Source organism: Bos indicus, chromosome 13 (genome assembly GCF_029378745.1).
Source record: "Bos indicus isolate NIAB-ARS_2022 breed Sahiwal x Tharparkar chromosome 13, NIAB-ARS_B.indTharparkar_mat_pri_1.0, whole genome shotgun sequence".
Taxonomy (NCBI): domain Eukaryota; kingdom Metazoa; phylum Chordata; class Mammalia; order Artiodactyla; family Bovidae; genus Bos; species Bos indicus.
In genome coordinates, this window is record NC_091772.1 from 11,865,228 (window position 1) to 11,892,179 (window position 26,952).

Here is a 26,952-nt window from a genome sequence, read left to right on the forward strand (position 1 = left end):
AAAAATATCATGATACCACTTATATGTGGAGTCTAAAAAAGTGATGTAAATGAAGTTGTTTATGGAGCAGAAATAGACTCACAGACATAAAAAATAAACTTATGGTTACCAAAGAAGAAAGAGGTGGGGAGGGATAAATTAGGAGTCTGAGACTAACATGTAACACTACATGTAACATACAGCACTACAATATATAAAATAGATAAACAATAAGGACCTATTGTATAGCACAAGGAACTATACTCAGTATCTTGTAATAATTGAGAATGGAAAAAATCTGAAAAAGAATGTATATACAGAACTGAATCACTTTACTGTACAGTATACTTAAAACTAACACATTGTAAATCAACTATATTTCGATTCACAATAAATATAAAAAAAAAGAATTCTCTCTTGTTCAAACTCTGAGTTATTTTGTTCAGATTAAGATTAAGCAAATGTTTACTGACTGCATTGGTATGGGGCAGGCGTGGTCACATACATGCTTCATTGTGGCTAAATCTGTACAGTCAGCCTGCCTGAAGAGGCTATCCCTCAATAAACTTGCATTGTTGTGGTAGGAAGTCCCTCTACTGGAAGAAATAAGCAGGGATGGGTGAGAATTATCGCAATTAGCTTGCAAGCATTTGGGAGGTGGAGGTGCCTGGAAATGCTGTTGAGGTCAGGAGGGCATCTAACTCAGTTCTCTGGAAGCCAGGTGCCGGGCATAACATGAAAGACAAGACAGAGAAAGCCACAGACAATGCCATTGGCCAGGTGAGAGTTGGAAGGAGGATGTGGTTGGCGAAAACGGAGATCAAAAGCAGTGCGGTTGGAAGTTGGCCCTCAGATTCCAGGAAAGGAGGACCATCAAAGGAAGCCACAGGAGCCCAGGAGCAGAAATCATTTTGGTGAGAGTCTTAAAGTGGAACAAAGGAGAAAACAGGAGATGGGAGAGTGCCTGGACCAAGGGTTTGAGGATTTTGCAGCTCTCCTTCCTGTCCTCCCTATACAATTTCACTGCTCACTCATGGAGGGGAGAGATTAAGAGTTTGAACTGAGAAATGTTCTTTTTTTGCTGGTCTCAGCAGCCAACATAAAATGTTAAAAGGAAAAGAAAATGAACACATGTGACCAAGGGGAGTAGGGGTACCATGGTGACCAAGTGTGGATTGCAGTGATCTGTTTCCTTCTCATTCTGTTCCCAAAATACTCCAAGGACATGTTTGTGATGCACTAACCTGGCAGGAAAGGAAGAGATCTGAGAAGATACAGATACAGATGGAAGGAGAGATGCCTAGGGCATAATTAGGCAGTGGGAGGCAAGCTGAGGAAGGGAAAACAGATTTGGAAGAAGTCGTAGAAATAGCTGCAAGGCCCTAGAGAGGAGTTGAAAGCACTTACAAAGTCATTCTGGGAGAGGAGGGAGGCAGCCGTGCAGGAGGACCGTGAGGGGTGGGAGGGGGAGGATGAGCAGGCATGGAGTTACGATGAGAGGGCACCATTGCACCCGGGTGGGAATCTTGACACTCTGAGGTGACCCATTCCAGCTGCCCCCATCCTCAGATGCCCCTCCTTTAACTGCAGGCAGGACCCTTGCTGCCACCCTCATCAGGTCAGGGATTAAGTCACAACTCAGTTTCAGGTGGAGTAGCTGCAGTGGAAACAGATGACAGATGACACACCATAAGAGGAAAACATGTAAGGACTCTGCTCCTTTAAAAGGATTCTGCTTGCTACTCTCCCACCTTCATCCCCCCAAAAGAGAATACCCATTATCCTGGGGCCATCTTGAATAACAAACTCTGAGGAAAGAAAAAGGGAAAACACAAGCAAAGAGGTGAATTTTCCACGAGGTGACAGCTACTCCTTTCTCTACTCCCCACAGCCAACCATGTATTACACATTTCCTCCTGGTCTGGTGGCAGAAAAGCCTCTTGGGATGGAGAGCTGGCTCTCCCTGGTCTGTTAAGGTCAAGGCCACTGGGGCTGAGCATCCTTTGGGAAGTTCCTTCTCTGGGGCCTCCCTACTTCCTCCACCCAAACCTCCAACTCCACTCTGATGGAAAGACCCACCAAGGAATAAAAAGAGAGGGAATAGATAATAAAAGTGGTCTCTTTATAGAAGTTTCTCGCACACATGTCCACAGATATGAAAGAATATGTTCAGGAAAGATTATGGAGAGGATGACCAAGTAAAGAGTCTATGAACTTCAGGAGAAAAATATCCAACCTGAAGAATAGAGATAAAAGATGTTTTCTTAAAAATGAACAAAAGCACCCAAGCCATAAAATAATAACTGAAGTTTTGATATCTGTGTCATTGAAGTCCAGAGGAAGAGGAGAGATAGATACAGAAAATATCTTTGAAAAAAATAATGTCCCCAAATTTGGTGAAACATATGAAGTCGCAGATTCAAGAAACTCAGTGAATCACAAACAGAATAGATGCAAAGAAAAGCACGCACAGATGCTGAAATTCAAACTGCTGAAAGCCAAAAAAGAAAAGGAAAAGGAAAACATTTTCAAAAGCAGCTAGTGAAAACCACCTTAGCTATCAGAGAACAGTGATTGGAATTACTGCAGAGTTCACCTCAGGGACAACGGAGGACGGAAGATAGTAGAAGGACATCTTAAAAGTTGTGAAAGGAGAGAACTCTTAATCCAAAATTTCATACCCATGAAAATATTCCTCAGGAATGAAGGCAAACACTCTCAGATGAAGAAAAACTAAAAGGACTGCTAAAGGAAACTCTTCAGACTGAGAAATTATACCAGAGGGAAACTTGAAACTTCACGCACAAAAGAGCTGCAGAAATGACTGGGTTTCTGGGTCTACACAATTCAGGTTGGCTGCTTCATATGCAATCTACACAAGCCTTCCCCATTCTTCCAGGTATAGTTGTATGTGCTGAATGTTTCTCCAAGGTCAGCAAATGCTTTATAATTATTCTTGTATTCACCTACAGTGGCTCCCGTTGTCCTGTGTATATGATGTAGGAAATTGGTTCAAAGACTCTGGAGACATAATATCTGGATTCAAAGCCTACAACTTCCACTTACTAATTGGGTGTCCTTGAGACAGTCACTTAACCTCTTTATGCCTCAGTGTTCTTATCTTTAAAATGGGAGTGTAATGTATCTCCCTTGCATGTTACCAAGAAGATCAATTAGTTAATGAAGAGAAAGTGATTAAAACAGGCCTGGAAACCTACTATGTGTTATGTGTGTTAACCACTATTGCAAGTGCTTGGAAATTACTAAATAATTACGCCTAGCATGGACTGATACATCATCAGCCTTCAATTTCAAACCCAACAGTTATCTAAGGACTAAACTAATCTCACAGTAAATCCTACGCTACTTGTATTTTTGTAAAATCTATATCAAAATATTTCAAAAATTGGAGTGGTCAAGACTGTTCTCTCTCTTTTTTTCCAGGTGCACCTTCCCTGACCAGAGACCCAATTCCCTGCCCCCACCCTCCACCAGGAAGCATGGAGTCTTAACCACGGGACAACCAGGGAAGTCCCAAGAATGTTCTTTGGATAAATCAAATCTCAATTGTAATTGATGTAAAACAGAACATAAGTTGACAGTAGGATTTTGCAAATGAATAATATCATCTGGCACATAAAGCTTAACCATGTCTCTTCACTCAGCTAAACAGAGTATTTTTATCACACGTTCTTTACTAGTCCTTACCTTGAACTTTCCTCTGATGGTTGGTATTTGAAGTAGATTTGCAAAGACACATGTGTCCATTCACATTTCTAGGAAATAAAAACTCCAATCCCTCTGTCAAGTTCTGTCATCAGAAACTTAGCTACTTAAGCCTCCCATAGAAAGCCCTTCAAAATTCTATTTTGATATGTCTTTGATTTTTTGGTCAAAGGTCAATATAAGAAATGGCCATATAAAGACTATCCTTGCATTTGCTGTAAAACTGCTAAAATATAGACATTCTTCATTATACAAATTTTACAATAAATCCCCAAAGATACTCTCTCCTGATAAATTACTATCATTACTTTTGTTTGATAATAAAAATTGTATTCAATGGTTTGCCACCCAGGTATCATACAAGAATAGCCTTGAGTAGGTTTTAACCCCTCTTTGTCCTCAGGCCTTACCTTGTACCATTTAAATCAGAATCCTGGGGAATGAAGGGCTTCCCAGATGACTCAGTGGAAAAGATTTCGCCTGCCAATGCAGGAGATGCAGGAGACTACGGTTCCATCCCTGGGTCAGGAAGATCCCCTGGAAGAGGGAATTGCAACCACCCCAGTATTCTTGCCTGGGAAATCCCGTGGACAGAGGAGCCTGGCGGGCTACAGCCCATGGGGTTGCATAGAGTCAGACCCGACTGAGCACACACACACCTGGGGAACATGACTCAGACTTGATGATTTTTTAAAAGTTCTACAGGAGTTTGTCTGTCTGTTTGTTTTTTAAAAATTTCTTGATGTAGACCATTTTTAAAGTCTTTATTGAACTTGTCACAGCATCATTTCTGTTTTATGTTTTGGTTTTTTGGCCAAGAGACATGTGGGATCTAAACTCTCCAACCAGGAATTGAACCCGAACGTCCTGCATTGGAAGGCATAGTCTTACCCACTGGACTGCCAGGAATGTCCCCTCCAGGATCGGGCCCAGGTATAGGTGTTTCTACCTTTGTGTGCAAGTGCACTTTTGAGTGTTTCTAAAACCTTCTGTGATGATGCCCCAGCAATTATGTGAGTGCATCAAGCTATCCGCCATGGTGGTCTCTGACTCTTAACAGCAGTATTTGACAGCTCAGAATTCGTTAAGTATAATTTAGGTGATATTATCCAAACTTGGAATTTTCATTTGCCCACACCTTTACTTCATATGTGAGGTTGCTCAGTTCAGTTCAGTCGCTCAGTCGTGTCTGACTCTTTGCGACCCCATGAATCGAAGCACACCGGGCTTCCCTGTCCATCACCAACTCCCGGAGTTCACTCAAACTCACATCCATCGAGTCAGTGATGCCATCCAGCCATCTCATCCTCTGTCATCCCCTTTTCCTCCTGCCCCCAATCCCTCCCAGCATCAGAGTATTTTCCAATGAGTCAACTCTTCACATGAGGTGGCCAAAGTACTGGAGTTTCAGCTTTAGCATCATTCCCTCCAAAGAACACCCAGGGCTGATCTCCTTCAGAATGGACTGGTTGGATCTCCTTGCAGTCCAAGGGACTCTCAGGAGTCTTCTCCAACACCACAGTTCAAAAGCATCAATTCTTCAGTGCTCAGCTTTCTTCACAGTCCAACTCTCACATCCATACACGACCACTGGAAAAACCATAGCCTTGACTAGACGGACCTTTGTTGGCAATGTCTCTGCTTTTCAATATGCTGTCTAGGTTGGTCATAACTTTTCTTCCAAGGAGTAAGCGTCTTTTAATTTCATGGCTGCAGTCACCATTTGCAGTGATTTTGGAGCCCCCCCAAAAATAAAGTCTGACACTGTTTCCACTGTTTCTCCATTTATTTCCCATGAAGTGATGGGACCAGATGCCATGATCTTCATTTTCTGAATGTTGAGCTTTAAGCCAACTGTTTCACTCTCCTCTTTCACTTTCATCAAGAGGCTTTTTAGTTCCTCTTCACTTTCTGCCATAAGGGTGGTGTCATCTGCATATCTGAAGTTATTGATATTTCTCCCGGCAATCTTGACTCCAGCTTGTGCTTCTTCCAGCCCAGTGTTTCTCATGATGTACTCTGCATAGAAGTTCAATAAGCAGGGTGACAATATACAGCCTTGACGTACTCCTTTTCCTATTTGGAATCAGTCTGTTGTTCCATGTCCAGTTCTAACTGTTGCTTCCTGACCTGCATATAGGTTTCTCAAGAGGCAGGTCAGGTGGTCTGGTAATCCCATCTCTTTCAGAATTTTCCAGTTTATTGTGACCCACACAGTCAAAGGCTTTGGCATAGTCAATAAAGCAGAAATAGATGTTTTTCTGGGACTCTCTTGCTTTTTCAATGATCCAGAGGATGTTGGCAATCTGATCTCTGGTTCCTCTGCCTTTTCTAAAACTAGTTTGAACATCAGGAAGTTCATGGATCATGTATTGCTGAAGCCTGACTTAGAGAATTTTCAGCATTACTTTACTAGCGTGTGAGATGAGTGCAATTGTGCCGTAGTTTGAGCATTCTTTGGCATTGCCTTTCTTTGGGATTGGAATGAAAACTGACCTTTTCCAGTCCTGTGGCCACTGCTGAGTTTTCCAAATTTGCTGGCATATTGAGTGCAGCACTTTCACAGCATCATCTTCCAGGATTTGAAATTTCTCAACTGGAATTCCATCACCTCCACTAGCTTTGTTCATAGTGATGCTGTCTAAGGCCCACTTGACTTCACATTCCAGGATGTCTGGCTCTAGGTGAGTGATCACACCATCGTGATTATCTTGGTCGTGAAGATCTAGGGCTGTCATAATGAAAGTAGTGCAGGCTGCATGACTTAAACGATGGAAACGAACTTTCTGACAGTGCTGGAGGCTGGAAATCCAAGATCAAGGTATTGGCAATTTGGTTTCTCCTGAGGCCTCTTTCGGAGAAGGCGATGGCACCCCACTCCAGTACTCGTGCCTGGAAAATTCCATGGACGGAGGAGTCTGGTAGGCTGCAGTCCATGGGGTCGCTAAGAGTCAGACACGACTGAGAGACTTCACTTTAACTTTTCACTTCCATGCATTGGAGAAGGAAATGGCAACCCACTCCAGTGTTCTTGCCTGGAGAATCCCAGGGACAGGGGAGCCTGGTGGGCTGCCGTCTATGGGGTCGCACAGAGTCGGACACAGCTGGAGTGACTTAGCAGCAGCAGCAGCAGTAGAGGCCTCTTTCCTTGGCTCACAGATGCTCTTGCTGTGTCCTTCCATGGTCTTTCCTTTGTCTGCCAAATCTCCTCTTCTTATAAGGATTGGTTTAGGGTAACAGAAGTGCCTCATTTTAACTTGATGACCTCTTTAGAGGCACTACCTCCAAGTTTAGTTCCATTCTGAGGTCCTGGGGATTAAGGCCTTAACATAAGAGATTCAGGGAGGATGCAATTCAACACATAGAAAGTCTCTTTGCACTTACTGCTCACTTGTACAGTCATTTGAAACATACCTGGATTCATCTCCATCTATTTTATATTTCATTATCTGCAAAAGCTTACTGATTGTCTAAGCCCTTTTTTCCCTGCCCTCGAGGAGGGCCCTGGGAGCAGGACTGGTTTATGCACACTTACATGAGGCCTGAAGTTTGAATAACCAGTCTAAACTTCAGTGTGCTTCCCTGGTGGCTCAGATGGTAAAGAATCTGCTTGTGATGCAGGAGACCCAGGTTCAATCCCTGGATGGAGAAGATCCCCCAGGGAAGGGAATGGCTACCCACTCCAATATTCTTGCCTGGGAAATCCCAAGGACAGAAGAGCCTGGCAGGCTACAGTTCATGGGGTTGCAAAAAGTCAGACACAACTGAGTGACTAACACACTGTAGCAGGAAATCGGAGTTACCCAGGGAGTTTTTAAAATGCTGTCATTCCAGATATTTCAGTCTCATGATCTAGCTGGTTCCTCTGCATTGGTAATTCTAAAAAGAAAGGAAAAAACATAACCCTCTCCAGGTGATGGGAATGTGTAACCAGGGCTGAGAGCTACTGGTTTCAATGAATGGATGAGATTGACGAGAACTTTTCCAGGTGAGGATGAGGAAGAGAAGTATGGGACATGAAAGCAAGATAACCCGGTGTATTTGAAGGACAGTGAGAAGACTGACTCACAGGAACCAGAGATCAAATTGCCAACATCTGCTGGATCATTGAAAAAGCAAGAGAGTTCCAAAAAACATTTACTTATGCTTTATTGACTATGCCAAAGCCTTTGACTGTGTGGATCACAACAAACTGTGGAAAATTCTTCAAGAGATGGGAATACCAGACCACCCTACCTGCCTCCTGAGAAATCTGTATGCAGGTCAAGAAGCAACAGTTAGAACCAGACATGGAACAACAGACTGGTTCCAAATTAGGAAAGGAGTACATCAAGGCTGTATATTGTCACCCTGCTTATTTAACTTCTAATTAGAGTACATCATGCGAAATGCCAGGATGGATGAAGCACAATCTGGAATCAAGATTGCTAGGAGAAATATCAGTAACCTTAGATATGCAGATGACACCACCCTTATGGCAGAAAGCAAAGAGGAACTGAAGAGCCTCTTGATGAAAGTGAAAGAGGAGTGTTAAAAGGCCGGTTTGAAACTCAACATTCAAAAATCCAAGATCATGGCATCCAGTCCCATCAATTCATGGCAAAGTGATGGAAAAACAATGGAAACAGTGACACTTTATTTTCTTGGGCTCCAAAATCATTGCAGATGGTGACTGCAGCCATGAGATTAAAAGATGCTTGCTCTTTGGAAGAAAAGTTATGACCAAACTAGACAGCATATTAAAAAGCAGAGACATTACTTTGCAGACAAAGGTCCATCTAGTCAAAGCTCTGGTTTTTCCAGTAGTCATATATGAATGTGAGACTTGGACCATAAAGAAAGCTGAGTGCTTAAGAATTGATGCTTTTGACTTATGGTGTTGGAGAAGACTCTTGATGGTCCCTTGGACTTCAAGGAGATGAACCAATCGATCCTAAAGGAAATCAGTGCTGAATATTCCTTGGAAGAACTGATGCTGAAACTGAAGCTCCAATACTTTGATCACCTGATGCCAAGAACTGACTCCTTGGAAAAGATCCTGATGATGGGAAAGATTGAAGGCAGGAGCAGAAGGGAATGACAGAGGATGAGATGATTGGATGGCATCAGCGACTCAATGAACATGAGTGTGAGCAAGCTCCGGGAGTTGGCGATAGACAGGAAGCCTGGTGTGCAGCAGTCCATCAGGTCACAAAGTGTTGGACACAACTGAGCAACTGAACTGAACTGAACTGAGAAGACTGACAGGCTGGAACTGTGGGTGTGACTTAGAAGTAAAGGAAAATAAGATCACAGAGGTCAGAGTGAAACTACTGTAAGGCTTGTAGAACCTGTGTACAGACAGGAAAGACAGGAGGAATGTAGAAACCAAGTCAGCAAGCTCAGCTAGTTGGTTATTACAGAAAAATAGGTGTAAGATAATGAGGACTTTGCCAAGCTGTGGCACTGAAACAGCCACGCAGGAATAGGTATAAGGATTGGGAAGGAAGGACTGGGAGGATTTGCTAAATGGATGAACTGGTAAGAGATAAATGTTAAGGAGATTAAAGTAAAGGTTGCACTATAAACGATTCCAAGGTCTCAAAGCTGATGGTCTAGGAATATGCTATTAACAAAAAAAAATGAATATAAGAAGCTGTTGTCATGGAATAAAGAGCATAAATTTGTCTAGATCATAATCTTGTCTATGAAATTTTAACCTTCTTAAGTCCAGTTAGAATTGGACATGGAATAACAGACTGGTTCTAAATAGGAAAAGGAGTACATCAAGGCTGTATATTGTCACACTGCTTATTGAACTTATATGCAGAGTACATCATGAGAAACCCTGGGCTGGATGAAGCAAAAGCTAGAATCAAGATTGCCGGGAGAAATATCAGTAACCTCAGATATGCAGATGACACCACCCTTATGGCAGAAAGTGAAGAGGAACTAAAAAGCCTCTTGATGAAAGTAAAAGAGAAGAGTGAAAAAGTTGGTTCAACATTTAGAAAACTAAGATCATGGCATCTGGTCCCATCACTTCATGGGAAATAGATGGGGAAACAGTGAAAACAGTGTCAGACTTTATTTTTTGGGCTCCAAAATCACTGCAGATGGTGACTGCAGCCATGAAATTAAAAGACGCTTGCTCCTTGGAAGAAAAGTTATGACCAACCTAGACAGCATATTGAAAAGCAGAGACATTACTTTGCCAAAAAAGGTCCATCTAGTCAAGGCTATGGTTTTTCCAGTGGTCATGTATGGATGTGAGAGTTGGACTGTGAAGAAGGCTGAGCGCCGAAGAATTGATGCTTTTGAACTGTGGTATTGGAGAAGACTCTTGAGAGTCCCTTGGACTGCAAGGAGATCCAACCAGTACATTCTAAAAGAGATCAATCCTGGGTGTTCTTTAGAAGGAATGATGCTAAAGCTGAAACTCCAATACTTTGGCCACCTCATGCAAAGAGCTGACTCATTGTAAAAGACTCTGATGCTGGGAGGGATTGGAGGCAGGAGGAAAAGGGGACGACAGAGGATGAGATGGCTGGATGGCATCACTGACTCGATGGACGTGAGTTTGAGTGAACTCCGGCAGATGGTGATGGACAGGGAAGCCCTGTGTGCTTCGATTCATGGGGTTGCAAAGAGTCGGACACGACTGAGCAACTGAACTGAACTGAACTGAAAGTCAGGGATAACATCTTTTTTATTCACACATGGCATGATGTCTTATGTATAACAGCTGCTCCATACACTTCGGTTGGCTAGAGTTAAATGAGGTAGAATCGTAACACCTAAGTAGACATCCAGATATGAAAATAAACATGACAGAGAAGAGAAATTAACATGGAAGAGATGAGCAGGAATTGAGGCTTCTCGCATGACAGAGCCCTCTGGGAAACACACTGAATGTCTAACAAGGGTTTTAAGCATCTCTGCAGAACCTCTCCATCCTGCATCTTTTTCTTCTCTCTGGCTCACCCACTGTAAGAGACATATGTTGTTTTCATCATCCAGCATTCACTCCCTTTGCTGGTTCCTCAATTTCCCTTTGGAGAACTTCCACCTCCCAGGGCATGTGGTCTGGTTGGGACTGTCAGAGTGCCCTGCCCACTCTAGCAAGCATGTCAAACTACTATTTAAACATCAGGACTGTTCATTACATTCAACCTCTCCTCTTCCTGGAGGCCTTCCTGGACCACTGTGCCTTCCATTCCCCTCCTCTTTTGAATTTCTACAAAGTTAGAGTTCATGAAATTCAAACTAGCAGCAAGTGCCCTTTTTACCTAAGCTGGACCAACCAGACTCTCTCTCCTGGATTCTTAGTGTTGAGTAGAGTAACCAGCTCAGAAACCAGAACTTCTTTGGTGGCTGAGTCCTGGTAACACTGCCCACCAGGTCTGTGAAATTGCTGAGGTCTCTGTCCTCTCCACAGCCTGTTTACTCAACCTTGCTGATAATTACCCTTCCACTACATCCCCTTTCCGTAGTTAACCAGAATCAGTTTCTGTTGCTTGCAAATAGAACTTAGCTGACTGCATTATTTCCCATTGTTCAAATTTTGCACAACTTTGCTTTGCATTCAAAATCCAGAAGTGAGCATACAATATCCCATGGTCTTTCTCTCCCCCTTTTTAAGGCTCATCCCAGGGATTCTCATCTTTATTTCAAAGAGGCAACTTCTGACAGCACATGGTGATGGGAAGCAGACAGCTGACATGTTTATACCTTCCACGTCTCACACCTACTAACTCATTGTCAGAGGTGCCTGGGACCCTTCTGCCCTGGATTATAAATTGTCTGGTTAAAATATTGTCTCTCTTCCTACTCCATTTATTTCCCAAACTCTAAACCCCTCCTAGGGTATGTCAGATGCCTGTCAGGAGTATCTGAGAATATGTTTCTCCATCCCTTCTTCTTTCCTGTCTCTCTATCCAATATCTTCTTTTTTTTGAGGAACCACTTTTAAAAAAAATAACTAAAAACTGAAGTGCTCCCAACATCACTAACATGCATAAAGGAGGCTCTGCTTCTCTCATGTGTGGGAGAAATAGATGTAAATTCTGCCTGTGGAAGTGTGGGCTTCCATCAGATCCAGGGATCAATGCCGTTTACCAGGCTCAAAACAAACAGCCCTCACAGCAATAATGTTACTTGGTATTTCTCCGAGCAATTCATAGACATGAAAGAATTAGCTGTCAGTTCTTCCTAAAAGAATGAGTGTGATTCTGGATCTGATCCTGTCCTGTTTCTCAGACTTAAACAAAGGGCCCTGCATGTAGACTGTGCTGAACAAGATGACTTCTCACAAGGAAAAGAGGGGAGAAGTGAAGAGTGTAAGAAAGAGAGAGAGAAGACCTACCATTCATCCAACAACTATTGTGAGTTTGGGATGACAGACTCACATCTGTCTGAGATGCCCTGATTCTCCCAATGTCAACAGTTTGGAGAAAAACACCCCAGCGTTCTGGCTGAGCTCTGGCTTCATTTATCATACTCGATGACTCCACAGAGGGGTTTCCACAGAGGTTGGGCTGTCTCCAGCCATCCCTCAAGCTGTGATCTTCTGTGTTTGATGATTCTTCTCGTGTGTTACTGGCCCTCTTCCTTATACCAAGTTCAAGTGTTGCCTCACTTATCAAAGCAATTCAGTTTCAAACTAACGCCTGTAACTTGTGTATGTACAAACACATATACACATAACATCTGTACTCTTTTTTTCTGTTCCCCGTTCTCGTTTGGGACCAGGGCCTGGGGAGGCAAGTAAAGAAAGAACCATGCCTATTAGCCCAATGTTTTGCAATGATGTGACTGGAAAGAATGAGATTAGGGACTGGCTTATTCCTTTTCAAGAAATTCTGTCATCAAAAGGAAGACGTGCCTTCACCTGCTCAGAGAAATCACTGGCTGAACTTCTTCACAGAGAGACACCCTGTGAACACCAAAAAAAAAAAAAAAGAAATGAAGGGCGTAAAAGCAAGAGCCAAACCTTTCCATGGCTTTACACACTGGTCTACCTTAAGATTACTGTGTTTCAGAGTTTTGTCATGCACAGAATGCTCTCTTGTGCCCTGAGTCTCCCAGTGTCAACAGTAATCACTCACGTCTGAGTCAGGGAAGGCTGACACAGCAAGTACAATCCCCTCAACAAACCGCCTTCTCTCACCTCTCGACTGTCACCCTGGTGTGGACGAAGCTGTTTGGCATGAAATAAAACATACGCAACAAACCAAGTTCAGCACCAATCATCTGGAGGATAGGTATTTGCCTAATGGCACAAAATGGATTTTTTTTTTACCGTATAGTCTTGTTCTCATAAATTTGATAAATTATATTAAAGCAACTTTTAACTTATAAAATTCCTATAAAATTAAAAAGGTTTTACATGTTACAAAACCAGCTATAAATCAAGGCACCTCTTTATTGTTGATTGCCTGTCCACACATATGTGTATTCACCTATCTTAGACATTCTATTTGTGTGTGTGTATTTCACCACTGGATTGTAAATCTCCTCAAGGCCAGAGACCATTGCCTCCTACCCATCCAGGGCTTTCAAAAACCTAAACTAAGGAATTAAAGAATCAGGAGAGGAGGCAATCGGAGGAAATAAATGTGCCAGCCTACGACTCAAACACAGGTGAGACTTCTAAAATACCGTGCTGCTCCTGGTGCCCCTTCCCTCAAAGATGCTTTGTGGTTATTACACTCCAGGAGGGAGACGAGCAATAAAAGTGTACCCGCCCATCAACACATCAGCTTTCAGTTTTTCAAGGTTTTTGGTTTTTTTTTTTTTCAGATTTGTAGTTATTTTCCTCCAAGTGTAATAAAAGTTGAGTGACCTATTCAGAGTCTGCATTGAGCAAGAATGTGCGGGCACCAAGCCCAGTCAAGTGGCTTAGCTCTTGCTGTAGCCAAAGGAACCCCATTAAGCCAAAAGCTCAACTGAGGGCGCTGGATAAGCACACACATGGAGCCTGGGAGCGTCGGCCCTGATCTGAAGAGGCAGCACAAATCAGGAGATGCTCAGGCGAGCCTGGAGCAGGAGCACACACTCTTTCTGGCAGCATCTCATGGCCCACAGGAAGGAATGGATGGCCTCTCAGAATTCCACTCTGGAACAAACGCAAACCAACATGACTGACTTAAGTGGGTGGATGATCAAATGGTGAGAATCATTACCTCTTGAAATGGGACGATGAAAGAAACCTGTTCTTGAAGTAGGAAGGAGATTCCAAGTTTTATTTTCTATGCTTCCAAGTTTGTTCGTGTATTTGGTCTCCAGTTCACGAAAATAGGTCTCCACCAGAATTTTCTGAGATGGCTATATATATATATATATTTTACTTATAGGGAAAATTGAAAGCATCACAGATTAATTGAATACAGTCCACATAAACCCGCATAGATTTCAGGTTGTTTTTCTGTGGATTTTGAAGTCGAATGATATCTAGGGTAAAGAGTGTAGGCTTTGGACTTGGACAAATCTGGGTTTGGGCCCCACTTCTGTAATTTACTGTTTGTTACCTAGAGCAAGTTATCTGAGCTGCAAATTCATCTTCTGTAAAATAGGAAGAATTACTGCTTAATTTATCTAGCTGTAGAATTAAAAATCAGGTAATTTGCATCAGATATTTGGCATTCCCTATTCTATAATTTTTTCATTACCAGGTTAGTCATTTCTTGTGTCTCCTCAATGGATACATTTTTTCCTTTCAGTCCCTAATTTATTGCTTTAATATAATTGTATTTGAAACATTTCTGATATATTGGGTTTATTTTCAATCTTCAGGCTGCTCCCTCCCTGTCCCTGGTCAAGTGGAGTGGCTCTGTACTGCAAAGGCACAAACTGTATCTCAGGCAGGAGGAGCAAGTCTTCAGGTGAATGTTGGTTTCACTACAGACTATGCTGTGGCAGAGCCAAGACCAGGTATGCAGGTAGGATGGGGAAAATAAACACAGAGGGGTCTGCCATTAGAACCCTCTCCATTAATACAGAAGGAAGAAGGAAGAAGATAAAACTCTGTTTTATCATAGAGGCAGACAGTTCACTGAAATCACACATAGGAGGTAAGAGCTTATATTTACCGAACATTTACGATGATGCCAGGAGCTGTCCTACATTGACTTTTGGCAGCAGCCCTGTGACACGGATAATATTGCCATCTCTGTTTTACAGATGAGGAAACATGGCCCAGAGGGATGCAATACTGTGCCCAGGATAAAGCCAATTGTAACAGGTTACCTGGCTCTGGGTCCCTGTGAGAAGCCTCTGTGTGTGTTAAGTCGCTTTAGTCATGTCCAACTCTTTGCAACTGTATGGACTGTAGTCCACCAGGCTCCTCTGTCCATGGGATTCTCCAGGCAAGAATACTGGAGTGTGTTGCTATACCCTCCTCCAGAGGATCTTCCTGACCCAGGGATCAAACCTGTATCTTTTACGTCTCCTACACTGGCAGGAGGGTTCTTTACCACTAGCCACCTGGGAAGCCCGAGAAGCCTCTAGGCCATGCTAATTTGCGACAACGGAAGAGCCACATTTTCCACTTACACACAAAATGAAAACAAACCATTCAGAGTGATTTGGACATGTAAGGGAAACAGTGGTCCTGTCTGTGCCTGCCTGGGATGGAGACTGTTTGCTGTGCTGGGAAGGGGCAGGAGAAAGGAGGTGTGTCTGAAAGATGAAAGGCAGGCAGGCAGAATAGACTGAGTTTCATAGGACATTTTTAAAACAAGCAGGCAGCAGTAATAATTGGAGTTTATTCTCAGTTGAGAGGCATCTACATGCTGCTAAGTCGCTTCAGTCGTGTCCGACTCTGCATGACCCCATAGACGGTCTCCTACCAGGCTCCCCTGTCCCTGGGATTCTCCAGGCAAGAACACTGGAGTGGGTTGCCATTTCCTTCTCCGAGGCATCTACATGTTCCATCACAAAAGGTTGTGCAATAAGATAGCCACAAGCTGTGGATGGTTTGATTCAGTTAAAGAAAGACAAGAGCTCCTTAATAACCTTTTTGATTAGAGGTTCCATAATGTGACTAGAAAGGACAGATTAGCATATGTAACGGAGTGCTGTGTTAGTCAAATTGTTTATGTTGAGAGTGATGCATTAGTTTTGGTGATGCTGCCCATGCTGGAGAGTGTTTGGGGGATTCCTTTAAGACAAGTATTTAATTTAATTCATTAAATTAAGAGTCTTACAACTGTGGCATGCAGGATCTTTAGTTGTGGCATATAGTCTAGTTCCCTGACCAGGGATCAAACCTGGGCCCACTGCATTGGGAGTGTGAAGTCTTAGCCACTGGACCCCCAGGGAAGCCGCTTGGCAGACTCATTTTGGGTCTCTTCTACATCACAAGGCCATCCTTGATGCAAAAATCACGTTCATTCACCCCAGCCTAAGAAGGCACCACACCAACCACTGGGAGAACAAAGCTAGGACACCAGACTCGCCTAAAGTCACAGTTAGCAGACAGATTACAGTTCCAACAACCTACACCACTGAGTTCCCAATGTAAAAGGATTAGGGTTAGGGTTAACCCTAACTCTAACACTGAGTGCTATGGAAATCCTGGCACAGAAGGAACTCTGTGCCACTTGAGCCAGGCCTTGATGGCCGGCTTTTAACAACCAGAAGATGGGGTCGGGGGTGAGTGAGGGTGAGGGGGATGACGCAAAGCCAGAGGAATAGGAGAGGAAGATACAGATATCCTTGACTCCCTCAAGTGACCAAGGCCAGCTCCCTCAAGAGGCCAAGGTGAGCGGAGCATAGTACGTGCTGGTGGGGATGGAGCCGGGCTGTAGAGACAGGCTGGGTCAGCTGCTCAGAGATTTGAATGCCCATCGCAGACGTCAGCACTTCAGCTTCTAAGGGGACGACCCAGAGGGATGGTATGGGGAGGGAGGAGGGAGGAGGGTTCAGGATGGGGAGCACATGTATACCTGTGATGGATTCATTTTGATATTTGGCAAAACTAATACAATTATGTAAAGTTTAAAAATAAAATTAAATTTAAAAAAAAAGAAATGAAAACTTCTGAGTGACTTTAAGCATTAGAATAACTAAATTGTGCTTCAGGAAGACTCATGTCCTAGTGGCACATAAAATGGACTGCTTCTTAAAGCCGACATCTGAATTTTGGAAGAATTCTGAACCAAGTTTGACGAATAAGAAAGAAAAGTGATAGGGAAGTGTGTGTTGGTTTCTTCAGAAAACAAGGTATTGAACAAAATAGGATAGACAGATTATAAAACAATCTATAGATTGTAAAACAGATTTTCTTCTGTGGCTTATAAATGGATCAGAAGGCATTTCCAAGAAGATTCAAGAAAAGATTTTGGAGTGAAGGAAACATAATAAAAATAAGTGTACAGTCGTCCCTAAAGCATCCACTTTCAGGGACAACAATGCTGGTGAATAATCAGTGTACTCTTTTTAAAACAAGTGGAATGATTCAAGTTACTCTTGAAACAGATTATAATCCATCCCCAAAACCAACTTCTGTAATCCCAGGGAACCTTCTTCTCCACCTGCAGTGGCTCCTGATGTGCCGGCATAGCAAGGGGCCATCCTCAGTTATTCACACGCTGACCAGGTCCTGCTGTGAGGGAATTTTGCAGATGTGATGAAAAGTCCCCAACTGTTAATTCTAAGGGAGAGTATTCTGGTGGGCCTGACTTCATCAGCTGCAGGGGAGGGGGAGGGCTTTAAAATAAGGGCTGAGGCTTTCCCAAGAGAAAGACACTAAATTCTACCTGTGGACAAGAGCTTCATCCCATGCCTGGAGTCCCAGCTTGCCCTAAGGCTTCAGACTTATGCAGCCAGACCCCCTTTACTGAACAAATCAATCCCATGTAATAAATCCCTTATTGACATGCACACACACAAGTGTGTATAATGTGTACAGGGATACATAAACATGTAGTAGGGTGATTTTATATACACATACATGTGCATGTACATATCTCATACTAGTTCTGCTTCTCTGGTGGGGTTCTAACACACAGCTTACTTTGAGAGCTGACAATGTGAGGGGAATATCCTATAAAGGAATGAATTACAGAAACCCCATTGCTGGAAACAACTTGAGTTAAAAGTGAAGCTGTTGCATATGTTACTTCTCTGAGCATGCCACACACTGTGAAATGGTTCCATTCTTACAACTACAGAAGCTTTGACTTCTAATCGGATCCCACAAGACTTGAGTGCAGGGATCTTAATCTGCAGTCTATAAACCCTTGAAACTGTGTGTAGTTTTTCCTCAGGTGAGCCCATATCTTTCACCAGATTCTCAAAGAAATCTGTTTCTCTTCATGCTTGCTTTGAAGGTTATTATGTTATTGATACTCAGGTTCCCCAATGATTAACTGTCCATACAGTATGAATGAGTAGGTGATCCCATGGCTGCCTGCCTTGTTCCAAAATTAGTCCTGACATTTCACAGATTTTTTTTTGTTTGTTTTTTGGGGCAGGGGGAGGCCACTTGTAACTAGTAGGAGAAATTCAGTTTAAGTCTTACCTGGATTAAAAGTTCATAAATACATGGTGAGACAATCCACCTAAGAACTCCACAGTAAATATGAATATCTAATAGTCAAGAGAATCAGTGATGCAGAAAACACAGTTTGTCACCGTAATTCATTCTGAAACTTTAACAAAATTAAATAATGATCAATTACAGAATCTCAAAATAATTATATTGCTAAATATTAACTTCTATTGTGCAAAGAGAGGTTTATATCTTATACATGAAAATCAGTAAGAGTAACCAGTCTAGATTCACCTTAAAAGCCCATGTTACAGGATTTCCCTGGCAGTGCAGTGGTTAATATTCTACCTGCCAAGGCAGGGGACATGGGTTCGATCCTGGTCCAGGAAGTTTCCACATGCCTCAGAGCAACTAAGCCTGTGCACCACAACTACTGAGCCCCTATTCCGTAGAACCTGAGCTCAACAAGACAAGCCACCACAGTGAGAAGCCCGTACACTGCAACTAGAGACTAGCCCCTCAAGCAAAGCTACAAAGACCCAGTGCAGCCAGAAATAAACACATAAACGAATACACAAAAGAATTTTAAAAAGCCAACATTAAGTCTTCCAACGAATTAAAGGATTTCAGCCTATAACATGTAAGAACTTCTTTGTTGTCTTATTAAATTTCTTACCAGTTTCCCATGTTCCGTTCAGTTCAGTCGCTCAGTCGTGTCCAACTCTTTGTGACCTATGGACGGCAGCACGCTAGGCCTCCATGTCCATCACCAACTCCCTGAGTTGACTCAAACTCATGTCCATCGAGTTGGTGATGCCATCCAACCGTCTCATCCTCTGTTGTCCCCTTCTCCTCCCACCTTCAATCTTTCCCAGAGCATTAGGGTCTTTTTCAATGAGTCAGTTCTTCGAATCAGATAGCCAAATTATTGGAGTTTCCGCTTCAGCATCAGTCCTTCCAATGAATATTCAGGACTGATTTCCTTTAGGATGGACTGGGTGGATCCAGTCCAATGGACTTGCAGTCCAAGGGACTCTCAAGAGTCTTCTCCAACACCACAGTTCAAAAGCATCAATTCTTCAGCACTCAGCTTTCTTTATAGTCCCACTCTCACATCCATACTTGACCACTAAAAACCATAGCTTTGATTACATGGACTTTTGTTGGCAAAGTAATGTCTCTGCTTTTTAATATGCTGTCCAGGTTGGTCATAACTTTTCTTCCAAGGAGCAAGCATCTTTTAATTTCATGGCTGCAGTCACCATCTTCAGTGATTTTGGAGCCCCAAAGAATGAAGTCTGACACTGTGTCCACTGTTTCCCCATCTATTTGCCATGAAGTGAGGGGACCAGATGCCATGATCTTTGTTTTCTGAATGTTGAGCTTTAAGCCAACTTTTTCTCTCTCGTCTTTCACTTTCATCAAGATGCTTTTTTAGTTCCTCTTCACTTTCTGCCATAAGGGTGGTGTCATCTGCATATCTGAGGTTATTGATATTTCTCCTGGCAATCTTGATTCCAGCTGTGCTTCATCCAGCCCAGCATTTCTCATGATGTACTCTGCATGTAAGTTAAATAAGCAGGGTGACAATACACAGCCTTGACGTACTCCTTTCCCTATTTGGAACCAGTCTGTTGTTCTGTGTCCAGTTCTAACTATTGCTTCTTCACCTGCCATACAAATTTCTCAGGAGAAAGGTCAGGTGGTCTGGTATTCCCATCTCTTGATGAATTTTCCACAGTTTGTTGTGATCTACACAGTCAAAGGCTTTGGCACAGTCAATAAAGCAGAAATAGATGTTTTTCTGGAACTCTCTTGCTTTTTTGATGATCCAACGGATGTTGGCAATTTGATCTCTGGTTTGCTTGCCTTTTCTAAATCCAGCTTGAACATCTGGAAGTTCATGGTTCACATAACTGTTGAAGCCTGGCTTGGAGAATTTTCAGCATTATTTTGCTAGCGTGTGAGATGAGTGCAATTGTGCAGTAGTTTGAGCATTCTTTGGCATTGCCTTTATTTGGGATTGGAATGAAAACTGACCTTTTCCAGTCCTGTGGCCACTGCTGAGTTTTCCAAATTTGCTGGCACATTGAGTGCAGCACTTTCACAGCATTATCTTTTAGGATTTGAAATAGCTCAACTGGAATTCTATCACCTCCAATAGCTTTGTTCATAGTGATGCTTCCTAAGGCCCACTTGACTTCGTACTCCAGGATGTCTGGATCTGGGTGAGTGATCACACCATTATGGTTATCTGGGTCCTTAAGATCTTTTTTGTACAGTTCTTCTATGTATTCTTGCCACCTCTTCTTAATATCTTCTGCTTATATTAGGTTCATACTATTTCTGTCCTTTATTGGCCCATCTTTGCATGAAATGTTCCCTTGGTATCTTTAATTTTCTTGAAGAGATCTCTAGTCTTTCCCATTCTATTGTTTTCCTCTATTTCTTTGCACTGATCACTGAGGAAGGCTTTCTTATCTCTCCTTGCTGTTCTTTGTAACTCTGCATTCAAATGGGTATATTTTTCCTTTTCTCCTTTGCTTTTCACTTCTCGTCTTTTCACAGCTATTTGTAAGGCCTCCTCAGCTAGCCATTTTGCTTTTTTGCATTTCTTTTTCTTGGGGATGGTCTTGATCCCTGTCTCCTGTACAATGTCGTGAACCTCCGTCCATAGTTCTTCCACGCACTCTATCAGATCTAATCCCTCAGATCTATTTGTCACTTCCACTGTATAATCGTAAGGGATTTGATTTAGGTCATATCTGGATGGTCTAGTGGTTTCCCTATTTTCTTCAATTTAAGTCTGAATTTGGCAATAAGGAGTTCATTATCTGAGCCACAGTCAGCCCTCAGTCTTGTTTTTGCTGACTGTATAGAGCTTCTTCATCTTTGGCTGCAAAGAATATAATCAATTCGATTTTGGTGTTGACCATCTGGTGATGTCCATGTGTAGAGTCTTCTCTTGTGTTGTTGGATGAGGGTGTTTGCTATGAGCAGTGTGTTCTCTTGGCAAAACTCTATTAGTCTTTGCCCTGCTTCATTCTGTATTCCAAGGCCAAATTTGCCTGTTACTCCAGGTGTTTCTTGACTTCCTACTTTTGCATTCCAGTCCCCTATAATGAAAAGGACATCTTTTTTGGGTGTTAATTCTAGAAGATCTTGTAGGTCTTCATAGAACCATTCAACTTCAGCTTCTTCAACATTACTGGTCAGGGCATAGACTTGGATTACTGTGGTATTACATGGTTTGCCTTGCAAACGAACAGAGATCATCCTTTGGTTTTTTATATTGCATCCAAATACTGCATTTCAGACTCTTTTGTTGACTATGATGGCTACTCCCTTTCTTCTAAGGGATTCCTGCCCGCAGTAGTAGATATAAAGGTCATCTGAGTGAAATTCACCCATTCCAGTCCATGTAGTTTGCTGATTCCTAAAACGTTGACATTCACTCCTGTTTGACCAGTTCCAATCTGGACATAAGGCCATCTTCAGGCTTTTCTTCCTGATTTTCCAGCTCTTTTGATCTATTCCTACTGTTCCACACAAGTTTTAAAAAAATATATTATTTTGACTGTGCTGGGTCTTCACTGTGGCACACGAGCTTCTTTCACTGTGGCAGGTGGGCTTCTCTGGTTCTGGCACATAGACTTAGTTACCCTGTGGCATTTGGGATCTTAAGTCACCGACCATGGATCAAACCTCCATCCCTGCATTTGTTGAGGTGATTGTTAACCACTGGACCACCAGGGAAGTCCCCCTATAAGTTCTAATTGTTTTTTGCTATTTGTTTCTGTTTTAGCACACTATGCTGCTTTCTGGATCTTAGTTCCCCGACCAGGGATAGAACCCCAGATCCAAGGCAGTGGAAGCACTAAGGCCCTAACCACTGGACCACCAGAGACTTCCCCAATCTAATTGTTAAATCCAACTATCTCTAGATATGTTTATTTCGCAAGTCACTGAAATCTCAAATCTTCATGTCCAAGGCCAAAATTTTAATTTTCCTCCCTAAACTGGTTCCTCTTTCTTTCTCATTCTTAGAAAACTGCCTCACCTCCACCCAGCAGCTCCACAACCTCCTTTTCCTTCAGGCCCGACATCCATCAGGGCTTCGCCTTGGCTGTATCCCCATCTTTGCACCTCATGTCCTCACAATGCCTCCTCCCCAGCACAGCGCCCTGTGATGGAGGCCACCCTGACCACCAGTCATCATCCCCTAACTGGCTGCTCCACTTCCCACACAGAAGCCAGAATAACATTTCAAAGCTCTAAATTAAATGACATCTCTCCTTTGCTTAAACCTCCCGATGGCCTCTGGCCTCACCTGAGAATGAAATCCCAATGTCTCACCTGCACAAGGTCCTGCCTGTTCTTCCTGCACCCACAGTGGTCTCTGCGGTGCTGCAAGTCATCACACCCTGCTTCTTTGTTCGTGTCTACCCTGGTGTCCTGTATCCTGTTAGGTCTCAGAAGGCAGGACATCCAAGATGTACACACGGCACCTAACACTGTCCTGGACCCAACAAACATCTGCCAGAGGAACGAGTTGCTGTCTCAGCATCCTGACTTTATTGTTCCACCTCTGTTAGTTTTTGTGTCTATATGTATTTAGAAGTGTCATTTTATTTTGGTTTTCTCTGGTTTAAAAAAATAAAAAAAGACATTTTAATACTTTCTCTCTTCAGGTAACTAATGCCAGACTCACTGCCCAGTCTCATAACATGGGGCATTTAATTGCTGCTTCAACTGATTTTTTGTTGAGGTGTCCATATGTGTGCATGCTCAGTTATGTCTGACTCTTTGCAACCCATGGACTGCAGCCCAGGTGGCACCAGTTGTTTTAAAAAAAAAAAAAACCCCGCCTGCCAATGCAGGAGATGTAAGAGATGTGGATTTGATTCCTGGGTCGGGAAGATCCCCTGGAGAAGGAAATGGTAACCCACTCCAGTATTCTTGCCTGGAAAACCCCATGGAAAGAGGGTGGGCTACAGTCCATAGGGTAACATAGAGTCGGACACGACTTAAGTGACTTAGCACCGCACTGGACTGTAGCCCACCAGGTTCCTCTGTCCATGGAATTTTCCAGGCAAGAATACTGGATTGGGTTGCCATTTCCTATGCCAGAGAATCTTCCTGACCCAGGGATGGAACCCATGTCTCTTGTGTCTCCTGCATTGGCAGGCAGATTCTTTACTACTGAGCCGTATTGCCATTCCTCAAACTCCTTCTTAATGGTATACATAATAGACCTGCACTGCCTATAGAGGCTGAGCTTATCACTATTTCCTTAGCACACTTACTGAAACTGTTTTCTATGAGCCAAGACAGCACATGAATAAAACAGTTAAATAGGAATTTTGTCTTTAAAATGTATAAAGATGGCTAAGTCACCTCTCAACATCAGCCTAGTTAATACAAATAAGAAATTGAATTAAATCTTTCAAAGACAGTTATTCCTTCATTTAATTTCTGTTTGTATTTTTTTAATTCCCCTGCACACAAATGTATGAAATGCATCTGTACCTACTTATGTTTAAAAGACAGTTTGGGGGAAATTTTTACCATTAAAATAATAATTTGTCCTGATTGAAACATCTACAAAAAACATTTGGCTAAAAATTCTTAGAAGACATCATTAAACTAGAGGTTCCTTTGTGGTACTGATTCTGCTACAATTCTGGGCAGGTCTTAATTCTGAGCAGTTTTCTGCTAAAAAAAAAAAAAAAAAAAAGGAAGGAAGGAAAAAAGAGGAAAGGGAGGCAGGGAAAAAGGAAAAGAAACTGGACTGAATGATTTCTGAAGTAACCCTTCCCACTCAAAATTTTACTGGTTCTGTTAAGAACTTTCCTTTAATCTACAGAGGTCTGCAAAGCAGAATGGTAGTAACAGCTACTGTTTCTTACGAACCCCCTAAGCATACAACATGCTACATGAAAATCTTTACCTGGGTCAGTTCAATTAATGGAGTTTTTGATTATTATCCTCCCAATTTACAGGTAGGAAAACAAACTTAAGCTGGAAAATTCAGTCGCACACACAAGCTTTGTTTGCTTTTTAACAAACATGATCCTCAACTGCCAGAAAGAGAAAGGGCTGAGTAGACAGGAAGGATTTATGAACTCAAAAAATGCAAATCACAACGACATTGCCTTAAACAGGTCTCTTGGCAAAGTCCGCGATTTAGGAGGCCTGTGCTACATGCCACTGCCTGTAGGACAAAGTAAACATGTTTATCTCAACCTACCAGAATCAACAGCTGTAACGTCTTTTCTTCCAAAGGTAGGATTTCAGTACCAAACTAAGGAATCACATGGGTATTTATTCTCATAAATTCAAGTGCAAACCTGAGGTACCTCAAAGAAAGGACAGATAATGCCAATAGAATAAAAAGATAATTCGAAACTAACATTTAGGCAGGCATCAGTGACATCTGAATTTACAACATTTCCTGAATGTTATCCTATATGTAATATTAACATCAGGATAGTCAACTAAAATTAAATATACCATGAAAACTATGTACCAAATCACATTTAAAAAAATTTTATTTTTCAATTTTTTGGCCACCCAAGTAGCATGTGGTGATCTTAGTTCCCTGACCAGGGATTGAACCCAAGCCCCCTGCACTGGCAGCACGGAATCTTAACCACTGGACTGCCAGGGAAGCACCCACAAATCATACTTTTACACAGAAAATTATATCTTCAATCGTATCTTCAGGAAAATTAAAGTAAAAATTTAATGAGTTTTACACTGAGAATTGTACCTTTTATAAACTATTTGCTAAATTTTGCTTGAGTCTTTTTTCTTATATATAGTTTGAACTTTTTCCTGCCAAGTCACTTCAGTCGTGTCCAACTCTGTGTGACCCCATAGACGGCAGCCCAGCAGGCTCCCCCGTCCCTGGGATTCTCCAGGCAAGAACACTGGAGTGGGTTGCCATTTCCTTCTCCAATGCATGAAAGTGAAAAGTGAAAGTGAAGTTGCTCAGTCGTGTCCGACCCTCAGCGACCCCATGGACTGCAGCCTACCAGGCTCCTCCGTCCATAGGATTTTCCAGGCAAGAGTATTGGAGTGGGGTGCCATTGCCTTCTCCGTTGAACTTTTTCAATTAGTATCAAATACATTTCCTTTTTTTGAGTGGTCAGGTGCCATCTTGGCTAAGACAGCTTCAGAGCTCAGCTGAAATAAACTCAGAGGAATAAATCTCTCAATTGTGAGTTAACAGATACCGATGAGCAGTTTAAAAAACAATTTTTGAAGCACTTATACCTCAGTTGGCCTCAGAAATGGCATTTGACAGACTTGATCTTTGTACTTAAAACACAAACATCAAATGATTTTAACAGAGAAACCACACAGCAAGCTAGAGTTTGAGATAACCTAACAAGGAATGTATCTTCCATCATGACAGGTAAGACAGGTAACCTGTCTTAACTACACAGGAAGTGGTTTTGCCCCATTTCTGTGTCTTTCTATGAGAACACTCACACACTCTCTGATGCTGAGAAATATACCTCCAACTAATAAAATATTCTTTGATACATTAGTTACCACGGGAAGTGGAACATCTATTTCCTTAAATTGCTCCATGACACAAAGTAACACATAAAGAGCATTTAGTAAGTGCTGAGTAAATCAGATGCCACTGATAAATCATCATCAGTCCAAACACTGAAGAATCACTACAAAATTGGCATCCTAAAAAAGTGAATCTCAAATACCTCCCTCAAAATTCCAGGAATTGTTTAAAAGGCCGAATTATAAATAAATCTGTGATAGTTTTACTAATATATATTAAGGTGGCTGTACTGTACTAAAATTTTCGTGGCTGACAGTTTGAGAAGTCTGCATTTTAACTGTACCCAAACCAAAGTTTAACTGATAGAAAAACTACATGAAAATCCTCAAAGCAGGAAAAACATTTTCTATAGTGATGTGTTTCCGAAACACTAGCCCATGTGCCTGTCGCAGAGGCCAACCACCTCCAAAATGTCAGAGTTTGGAGCAGAGAAAGGTTTACTGAAGGGCTGCACAGGGAGATGGGTGGCTCAAGCCCCCCAAAACTCCAAACTCCTTAAGAACTCTCTGCAAAGCCTCTTCTAGGAAAGGGGAGCGAGGGGCGGGTGAGCTGTTGCCAATGTCTTGGTAGCAGATCCTCTTTTTAAAAAATTGACTGTGCCAGGTCTTAGTTGTGGCATATGGGATCTAGTTCCCTGACCAGGAATCAAACTCCGGACCCCTGCTTTGGGAGCTCAGAGTCTTAGCCACTGGACCACGGTCATAGTCAGGGAACAATGCTCCTGTAAACCTCCACCAAACAAATGTTATTCTCAGTTCTGACAACAAAGGACATGGTCCCCAGGCACAACTGTCACCCTCCGAGATCCAGTCCTGGCTGAAAGGAGATCTCAGCTGGCGGCTCCCTCAGGGCCAGGTCTCCAGATCCTATCCAACCATCATTCCTGAGGGAGCCAGCCACCCAGGGCCCAACCAGCCCTCAGACCACCCTATCGCAGGGGAAGGAGAGTAGGTTCCTCAGACGGTGACACGTACAGACAGCTGCTGCCATGAGGTTGCAGAGGCAGGGATGGGGGAGAGGGTCGCTGCTGCCTCAAGGCCTGGGCCCAGCCAGTGAGCAGCCTTGGTGAGGGCTCTGGAACCTGCAAGACACGGCCTGGCCTGTTTCTTGGGCCATCAGTTCACCTGCTGGCTGGAGGCCGGGTGAGCTGGAGAGCTCCAAGGAAGAAGGCCAGGATTCACCTCTT

At 42.7% G+C, this 26,952-nt stretch overlaps 1 protein-coding gene and 1 long non-coding RNA gene across 2 annotated transcripts in view; both read right to left on the reverse strand.

The window, feature by feature from the left end:
- The window catches only part of CAMK1D (calcium/calmodulin dependent protein kinase ID), a 475,082-nt gene that overhangs the window by 447,727 nt on the left and 403 nt on the right, over nucleotides 1–26,952 (reverse strand). The gene's annotated exons all lie outside the window — the stretch shown is intronic.
- On the reverse strand, nucleotides 13,808–26,948 carry LOC139186649 (uncharacterized). Its single transcript, XR_011570317.1, has 3 exons — nucleotides 24,429–26,948; nucleotides 18,209–18,338; nucleotides 13,808–17,290 (listed from the first exon to the last, which is right to left on the reverse strand). It is a non-coding gene; the product is annotated as an uncharacterized lncRNA (long non-coding RNA).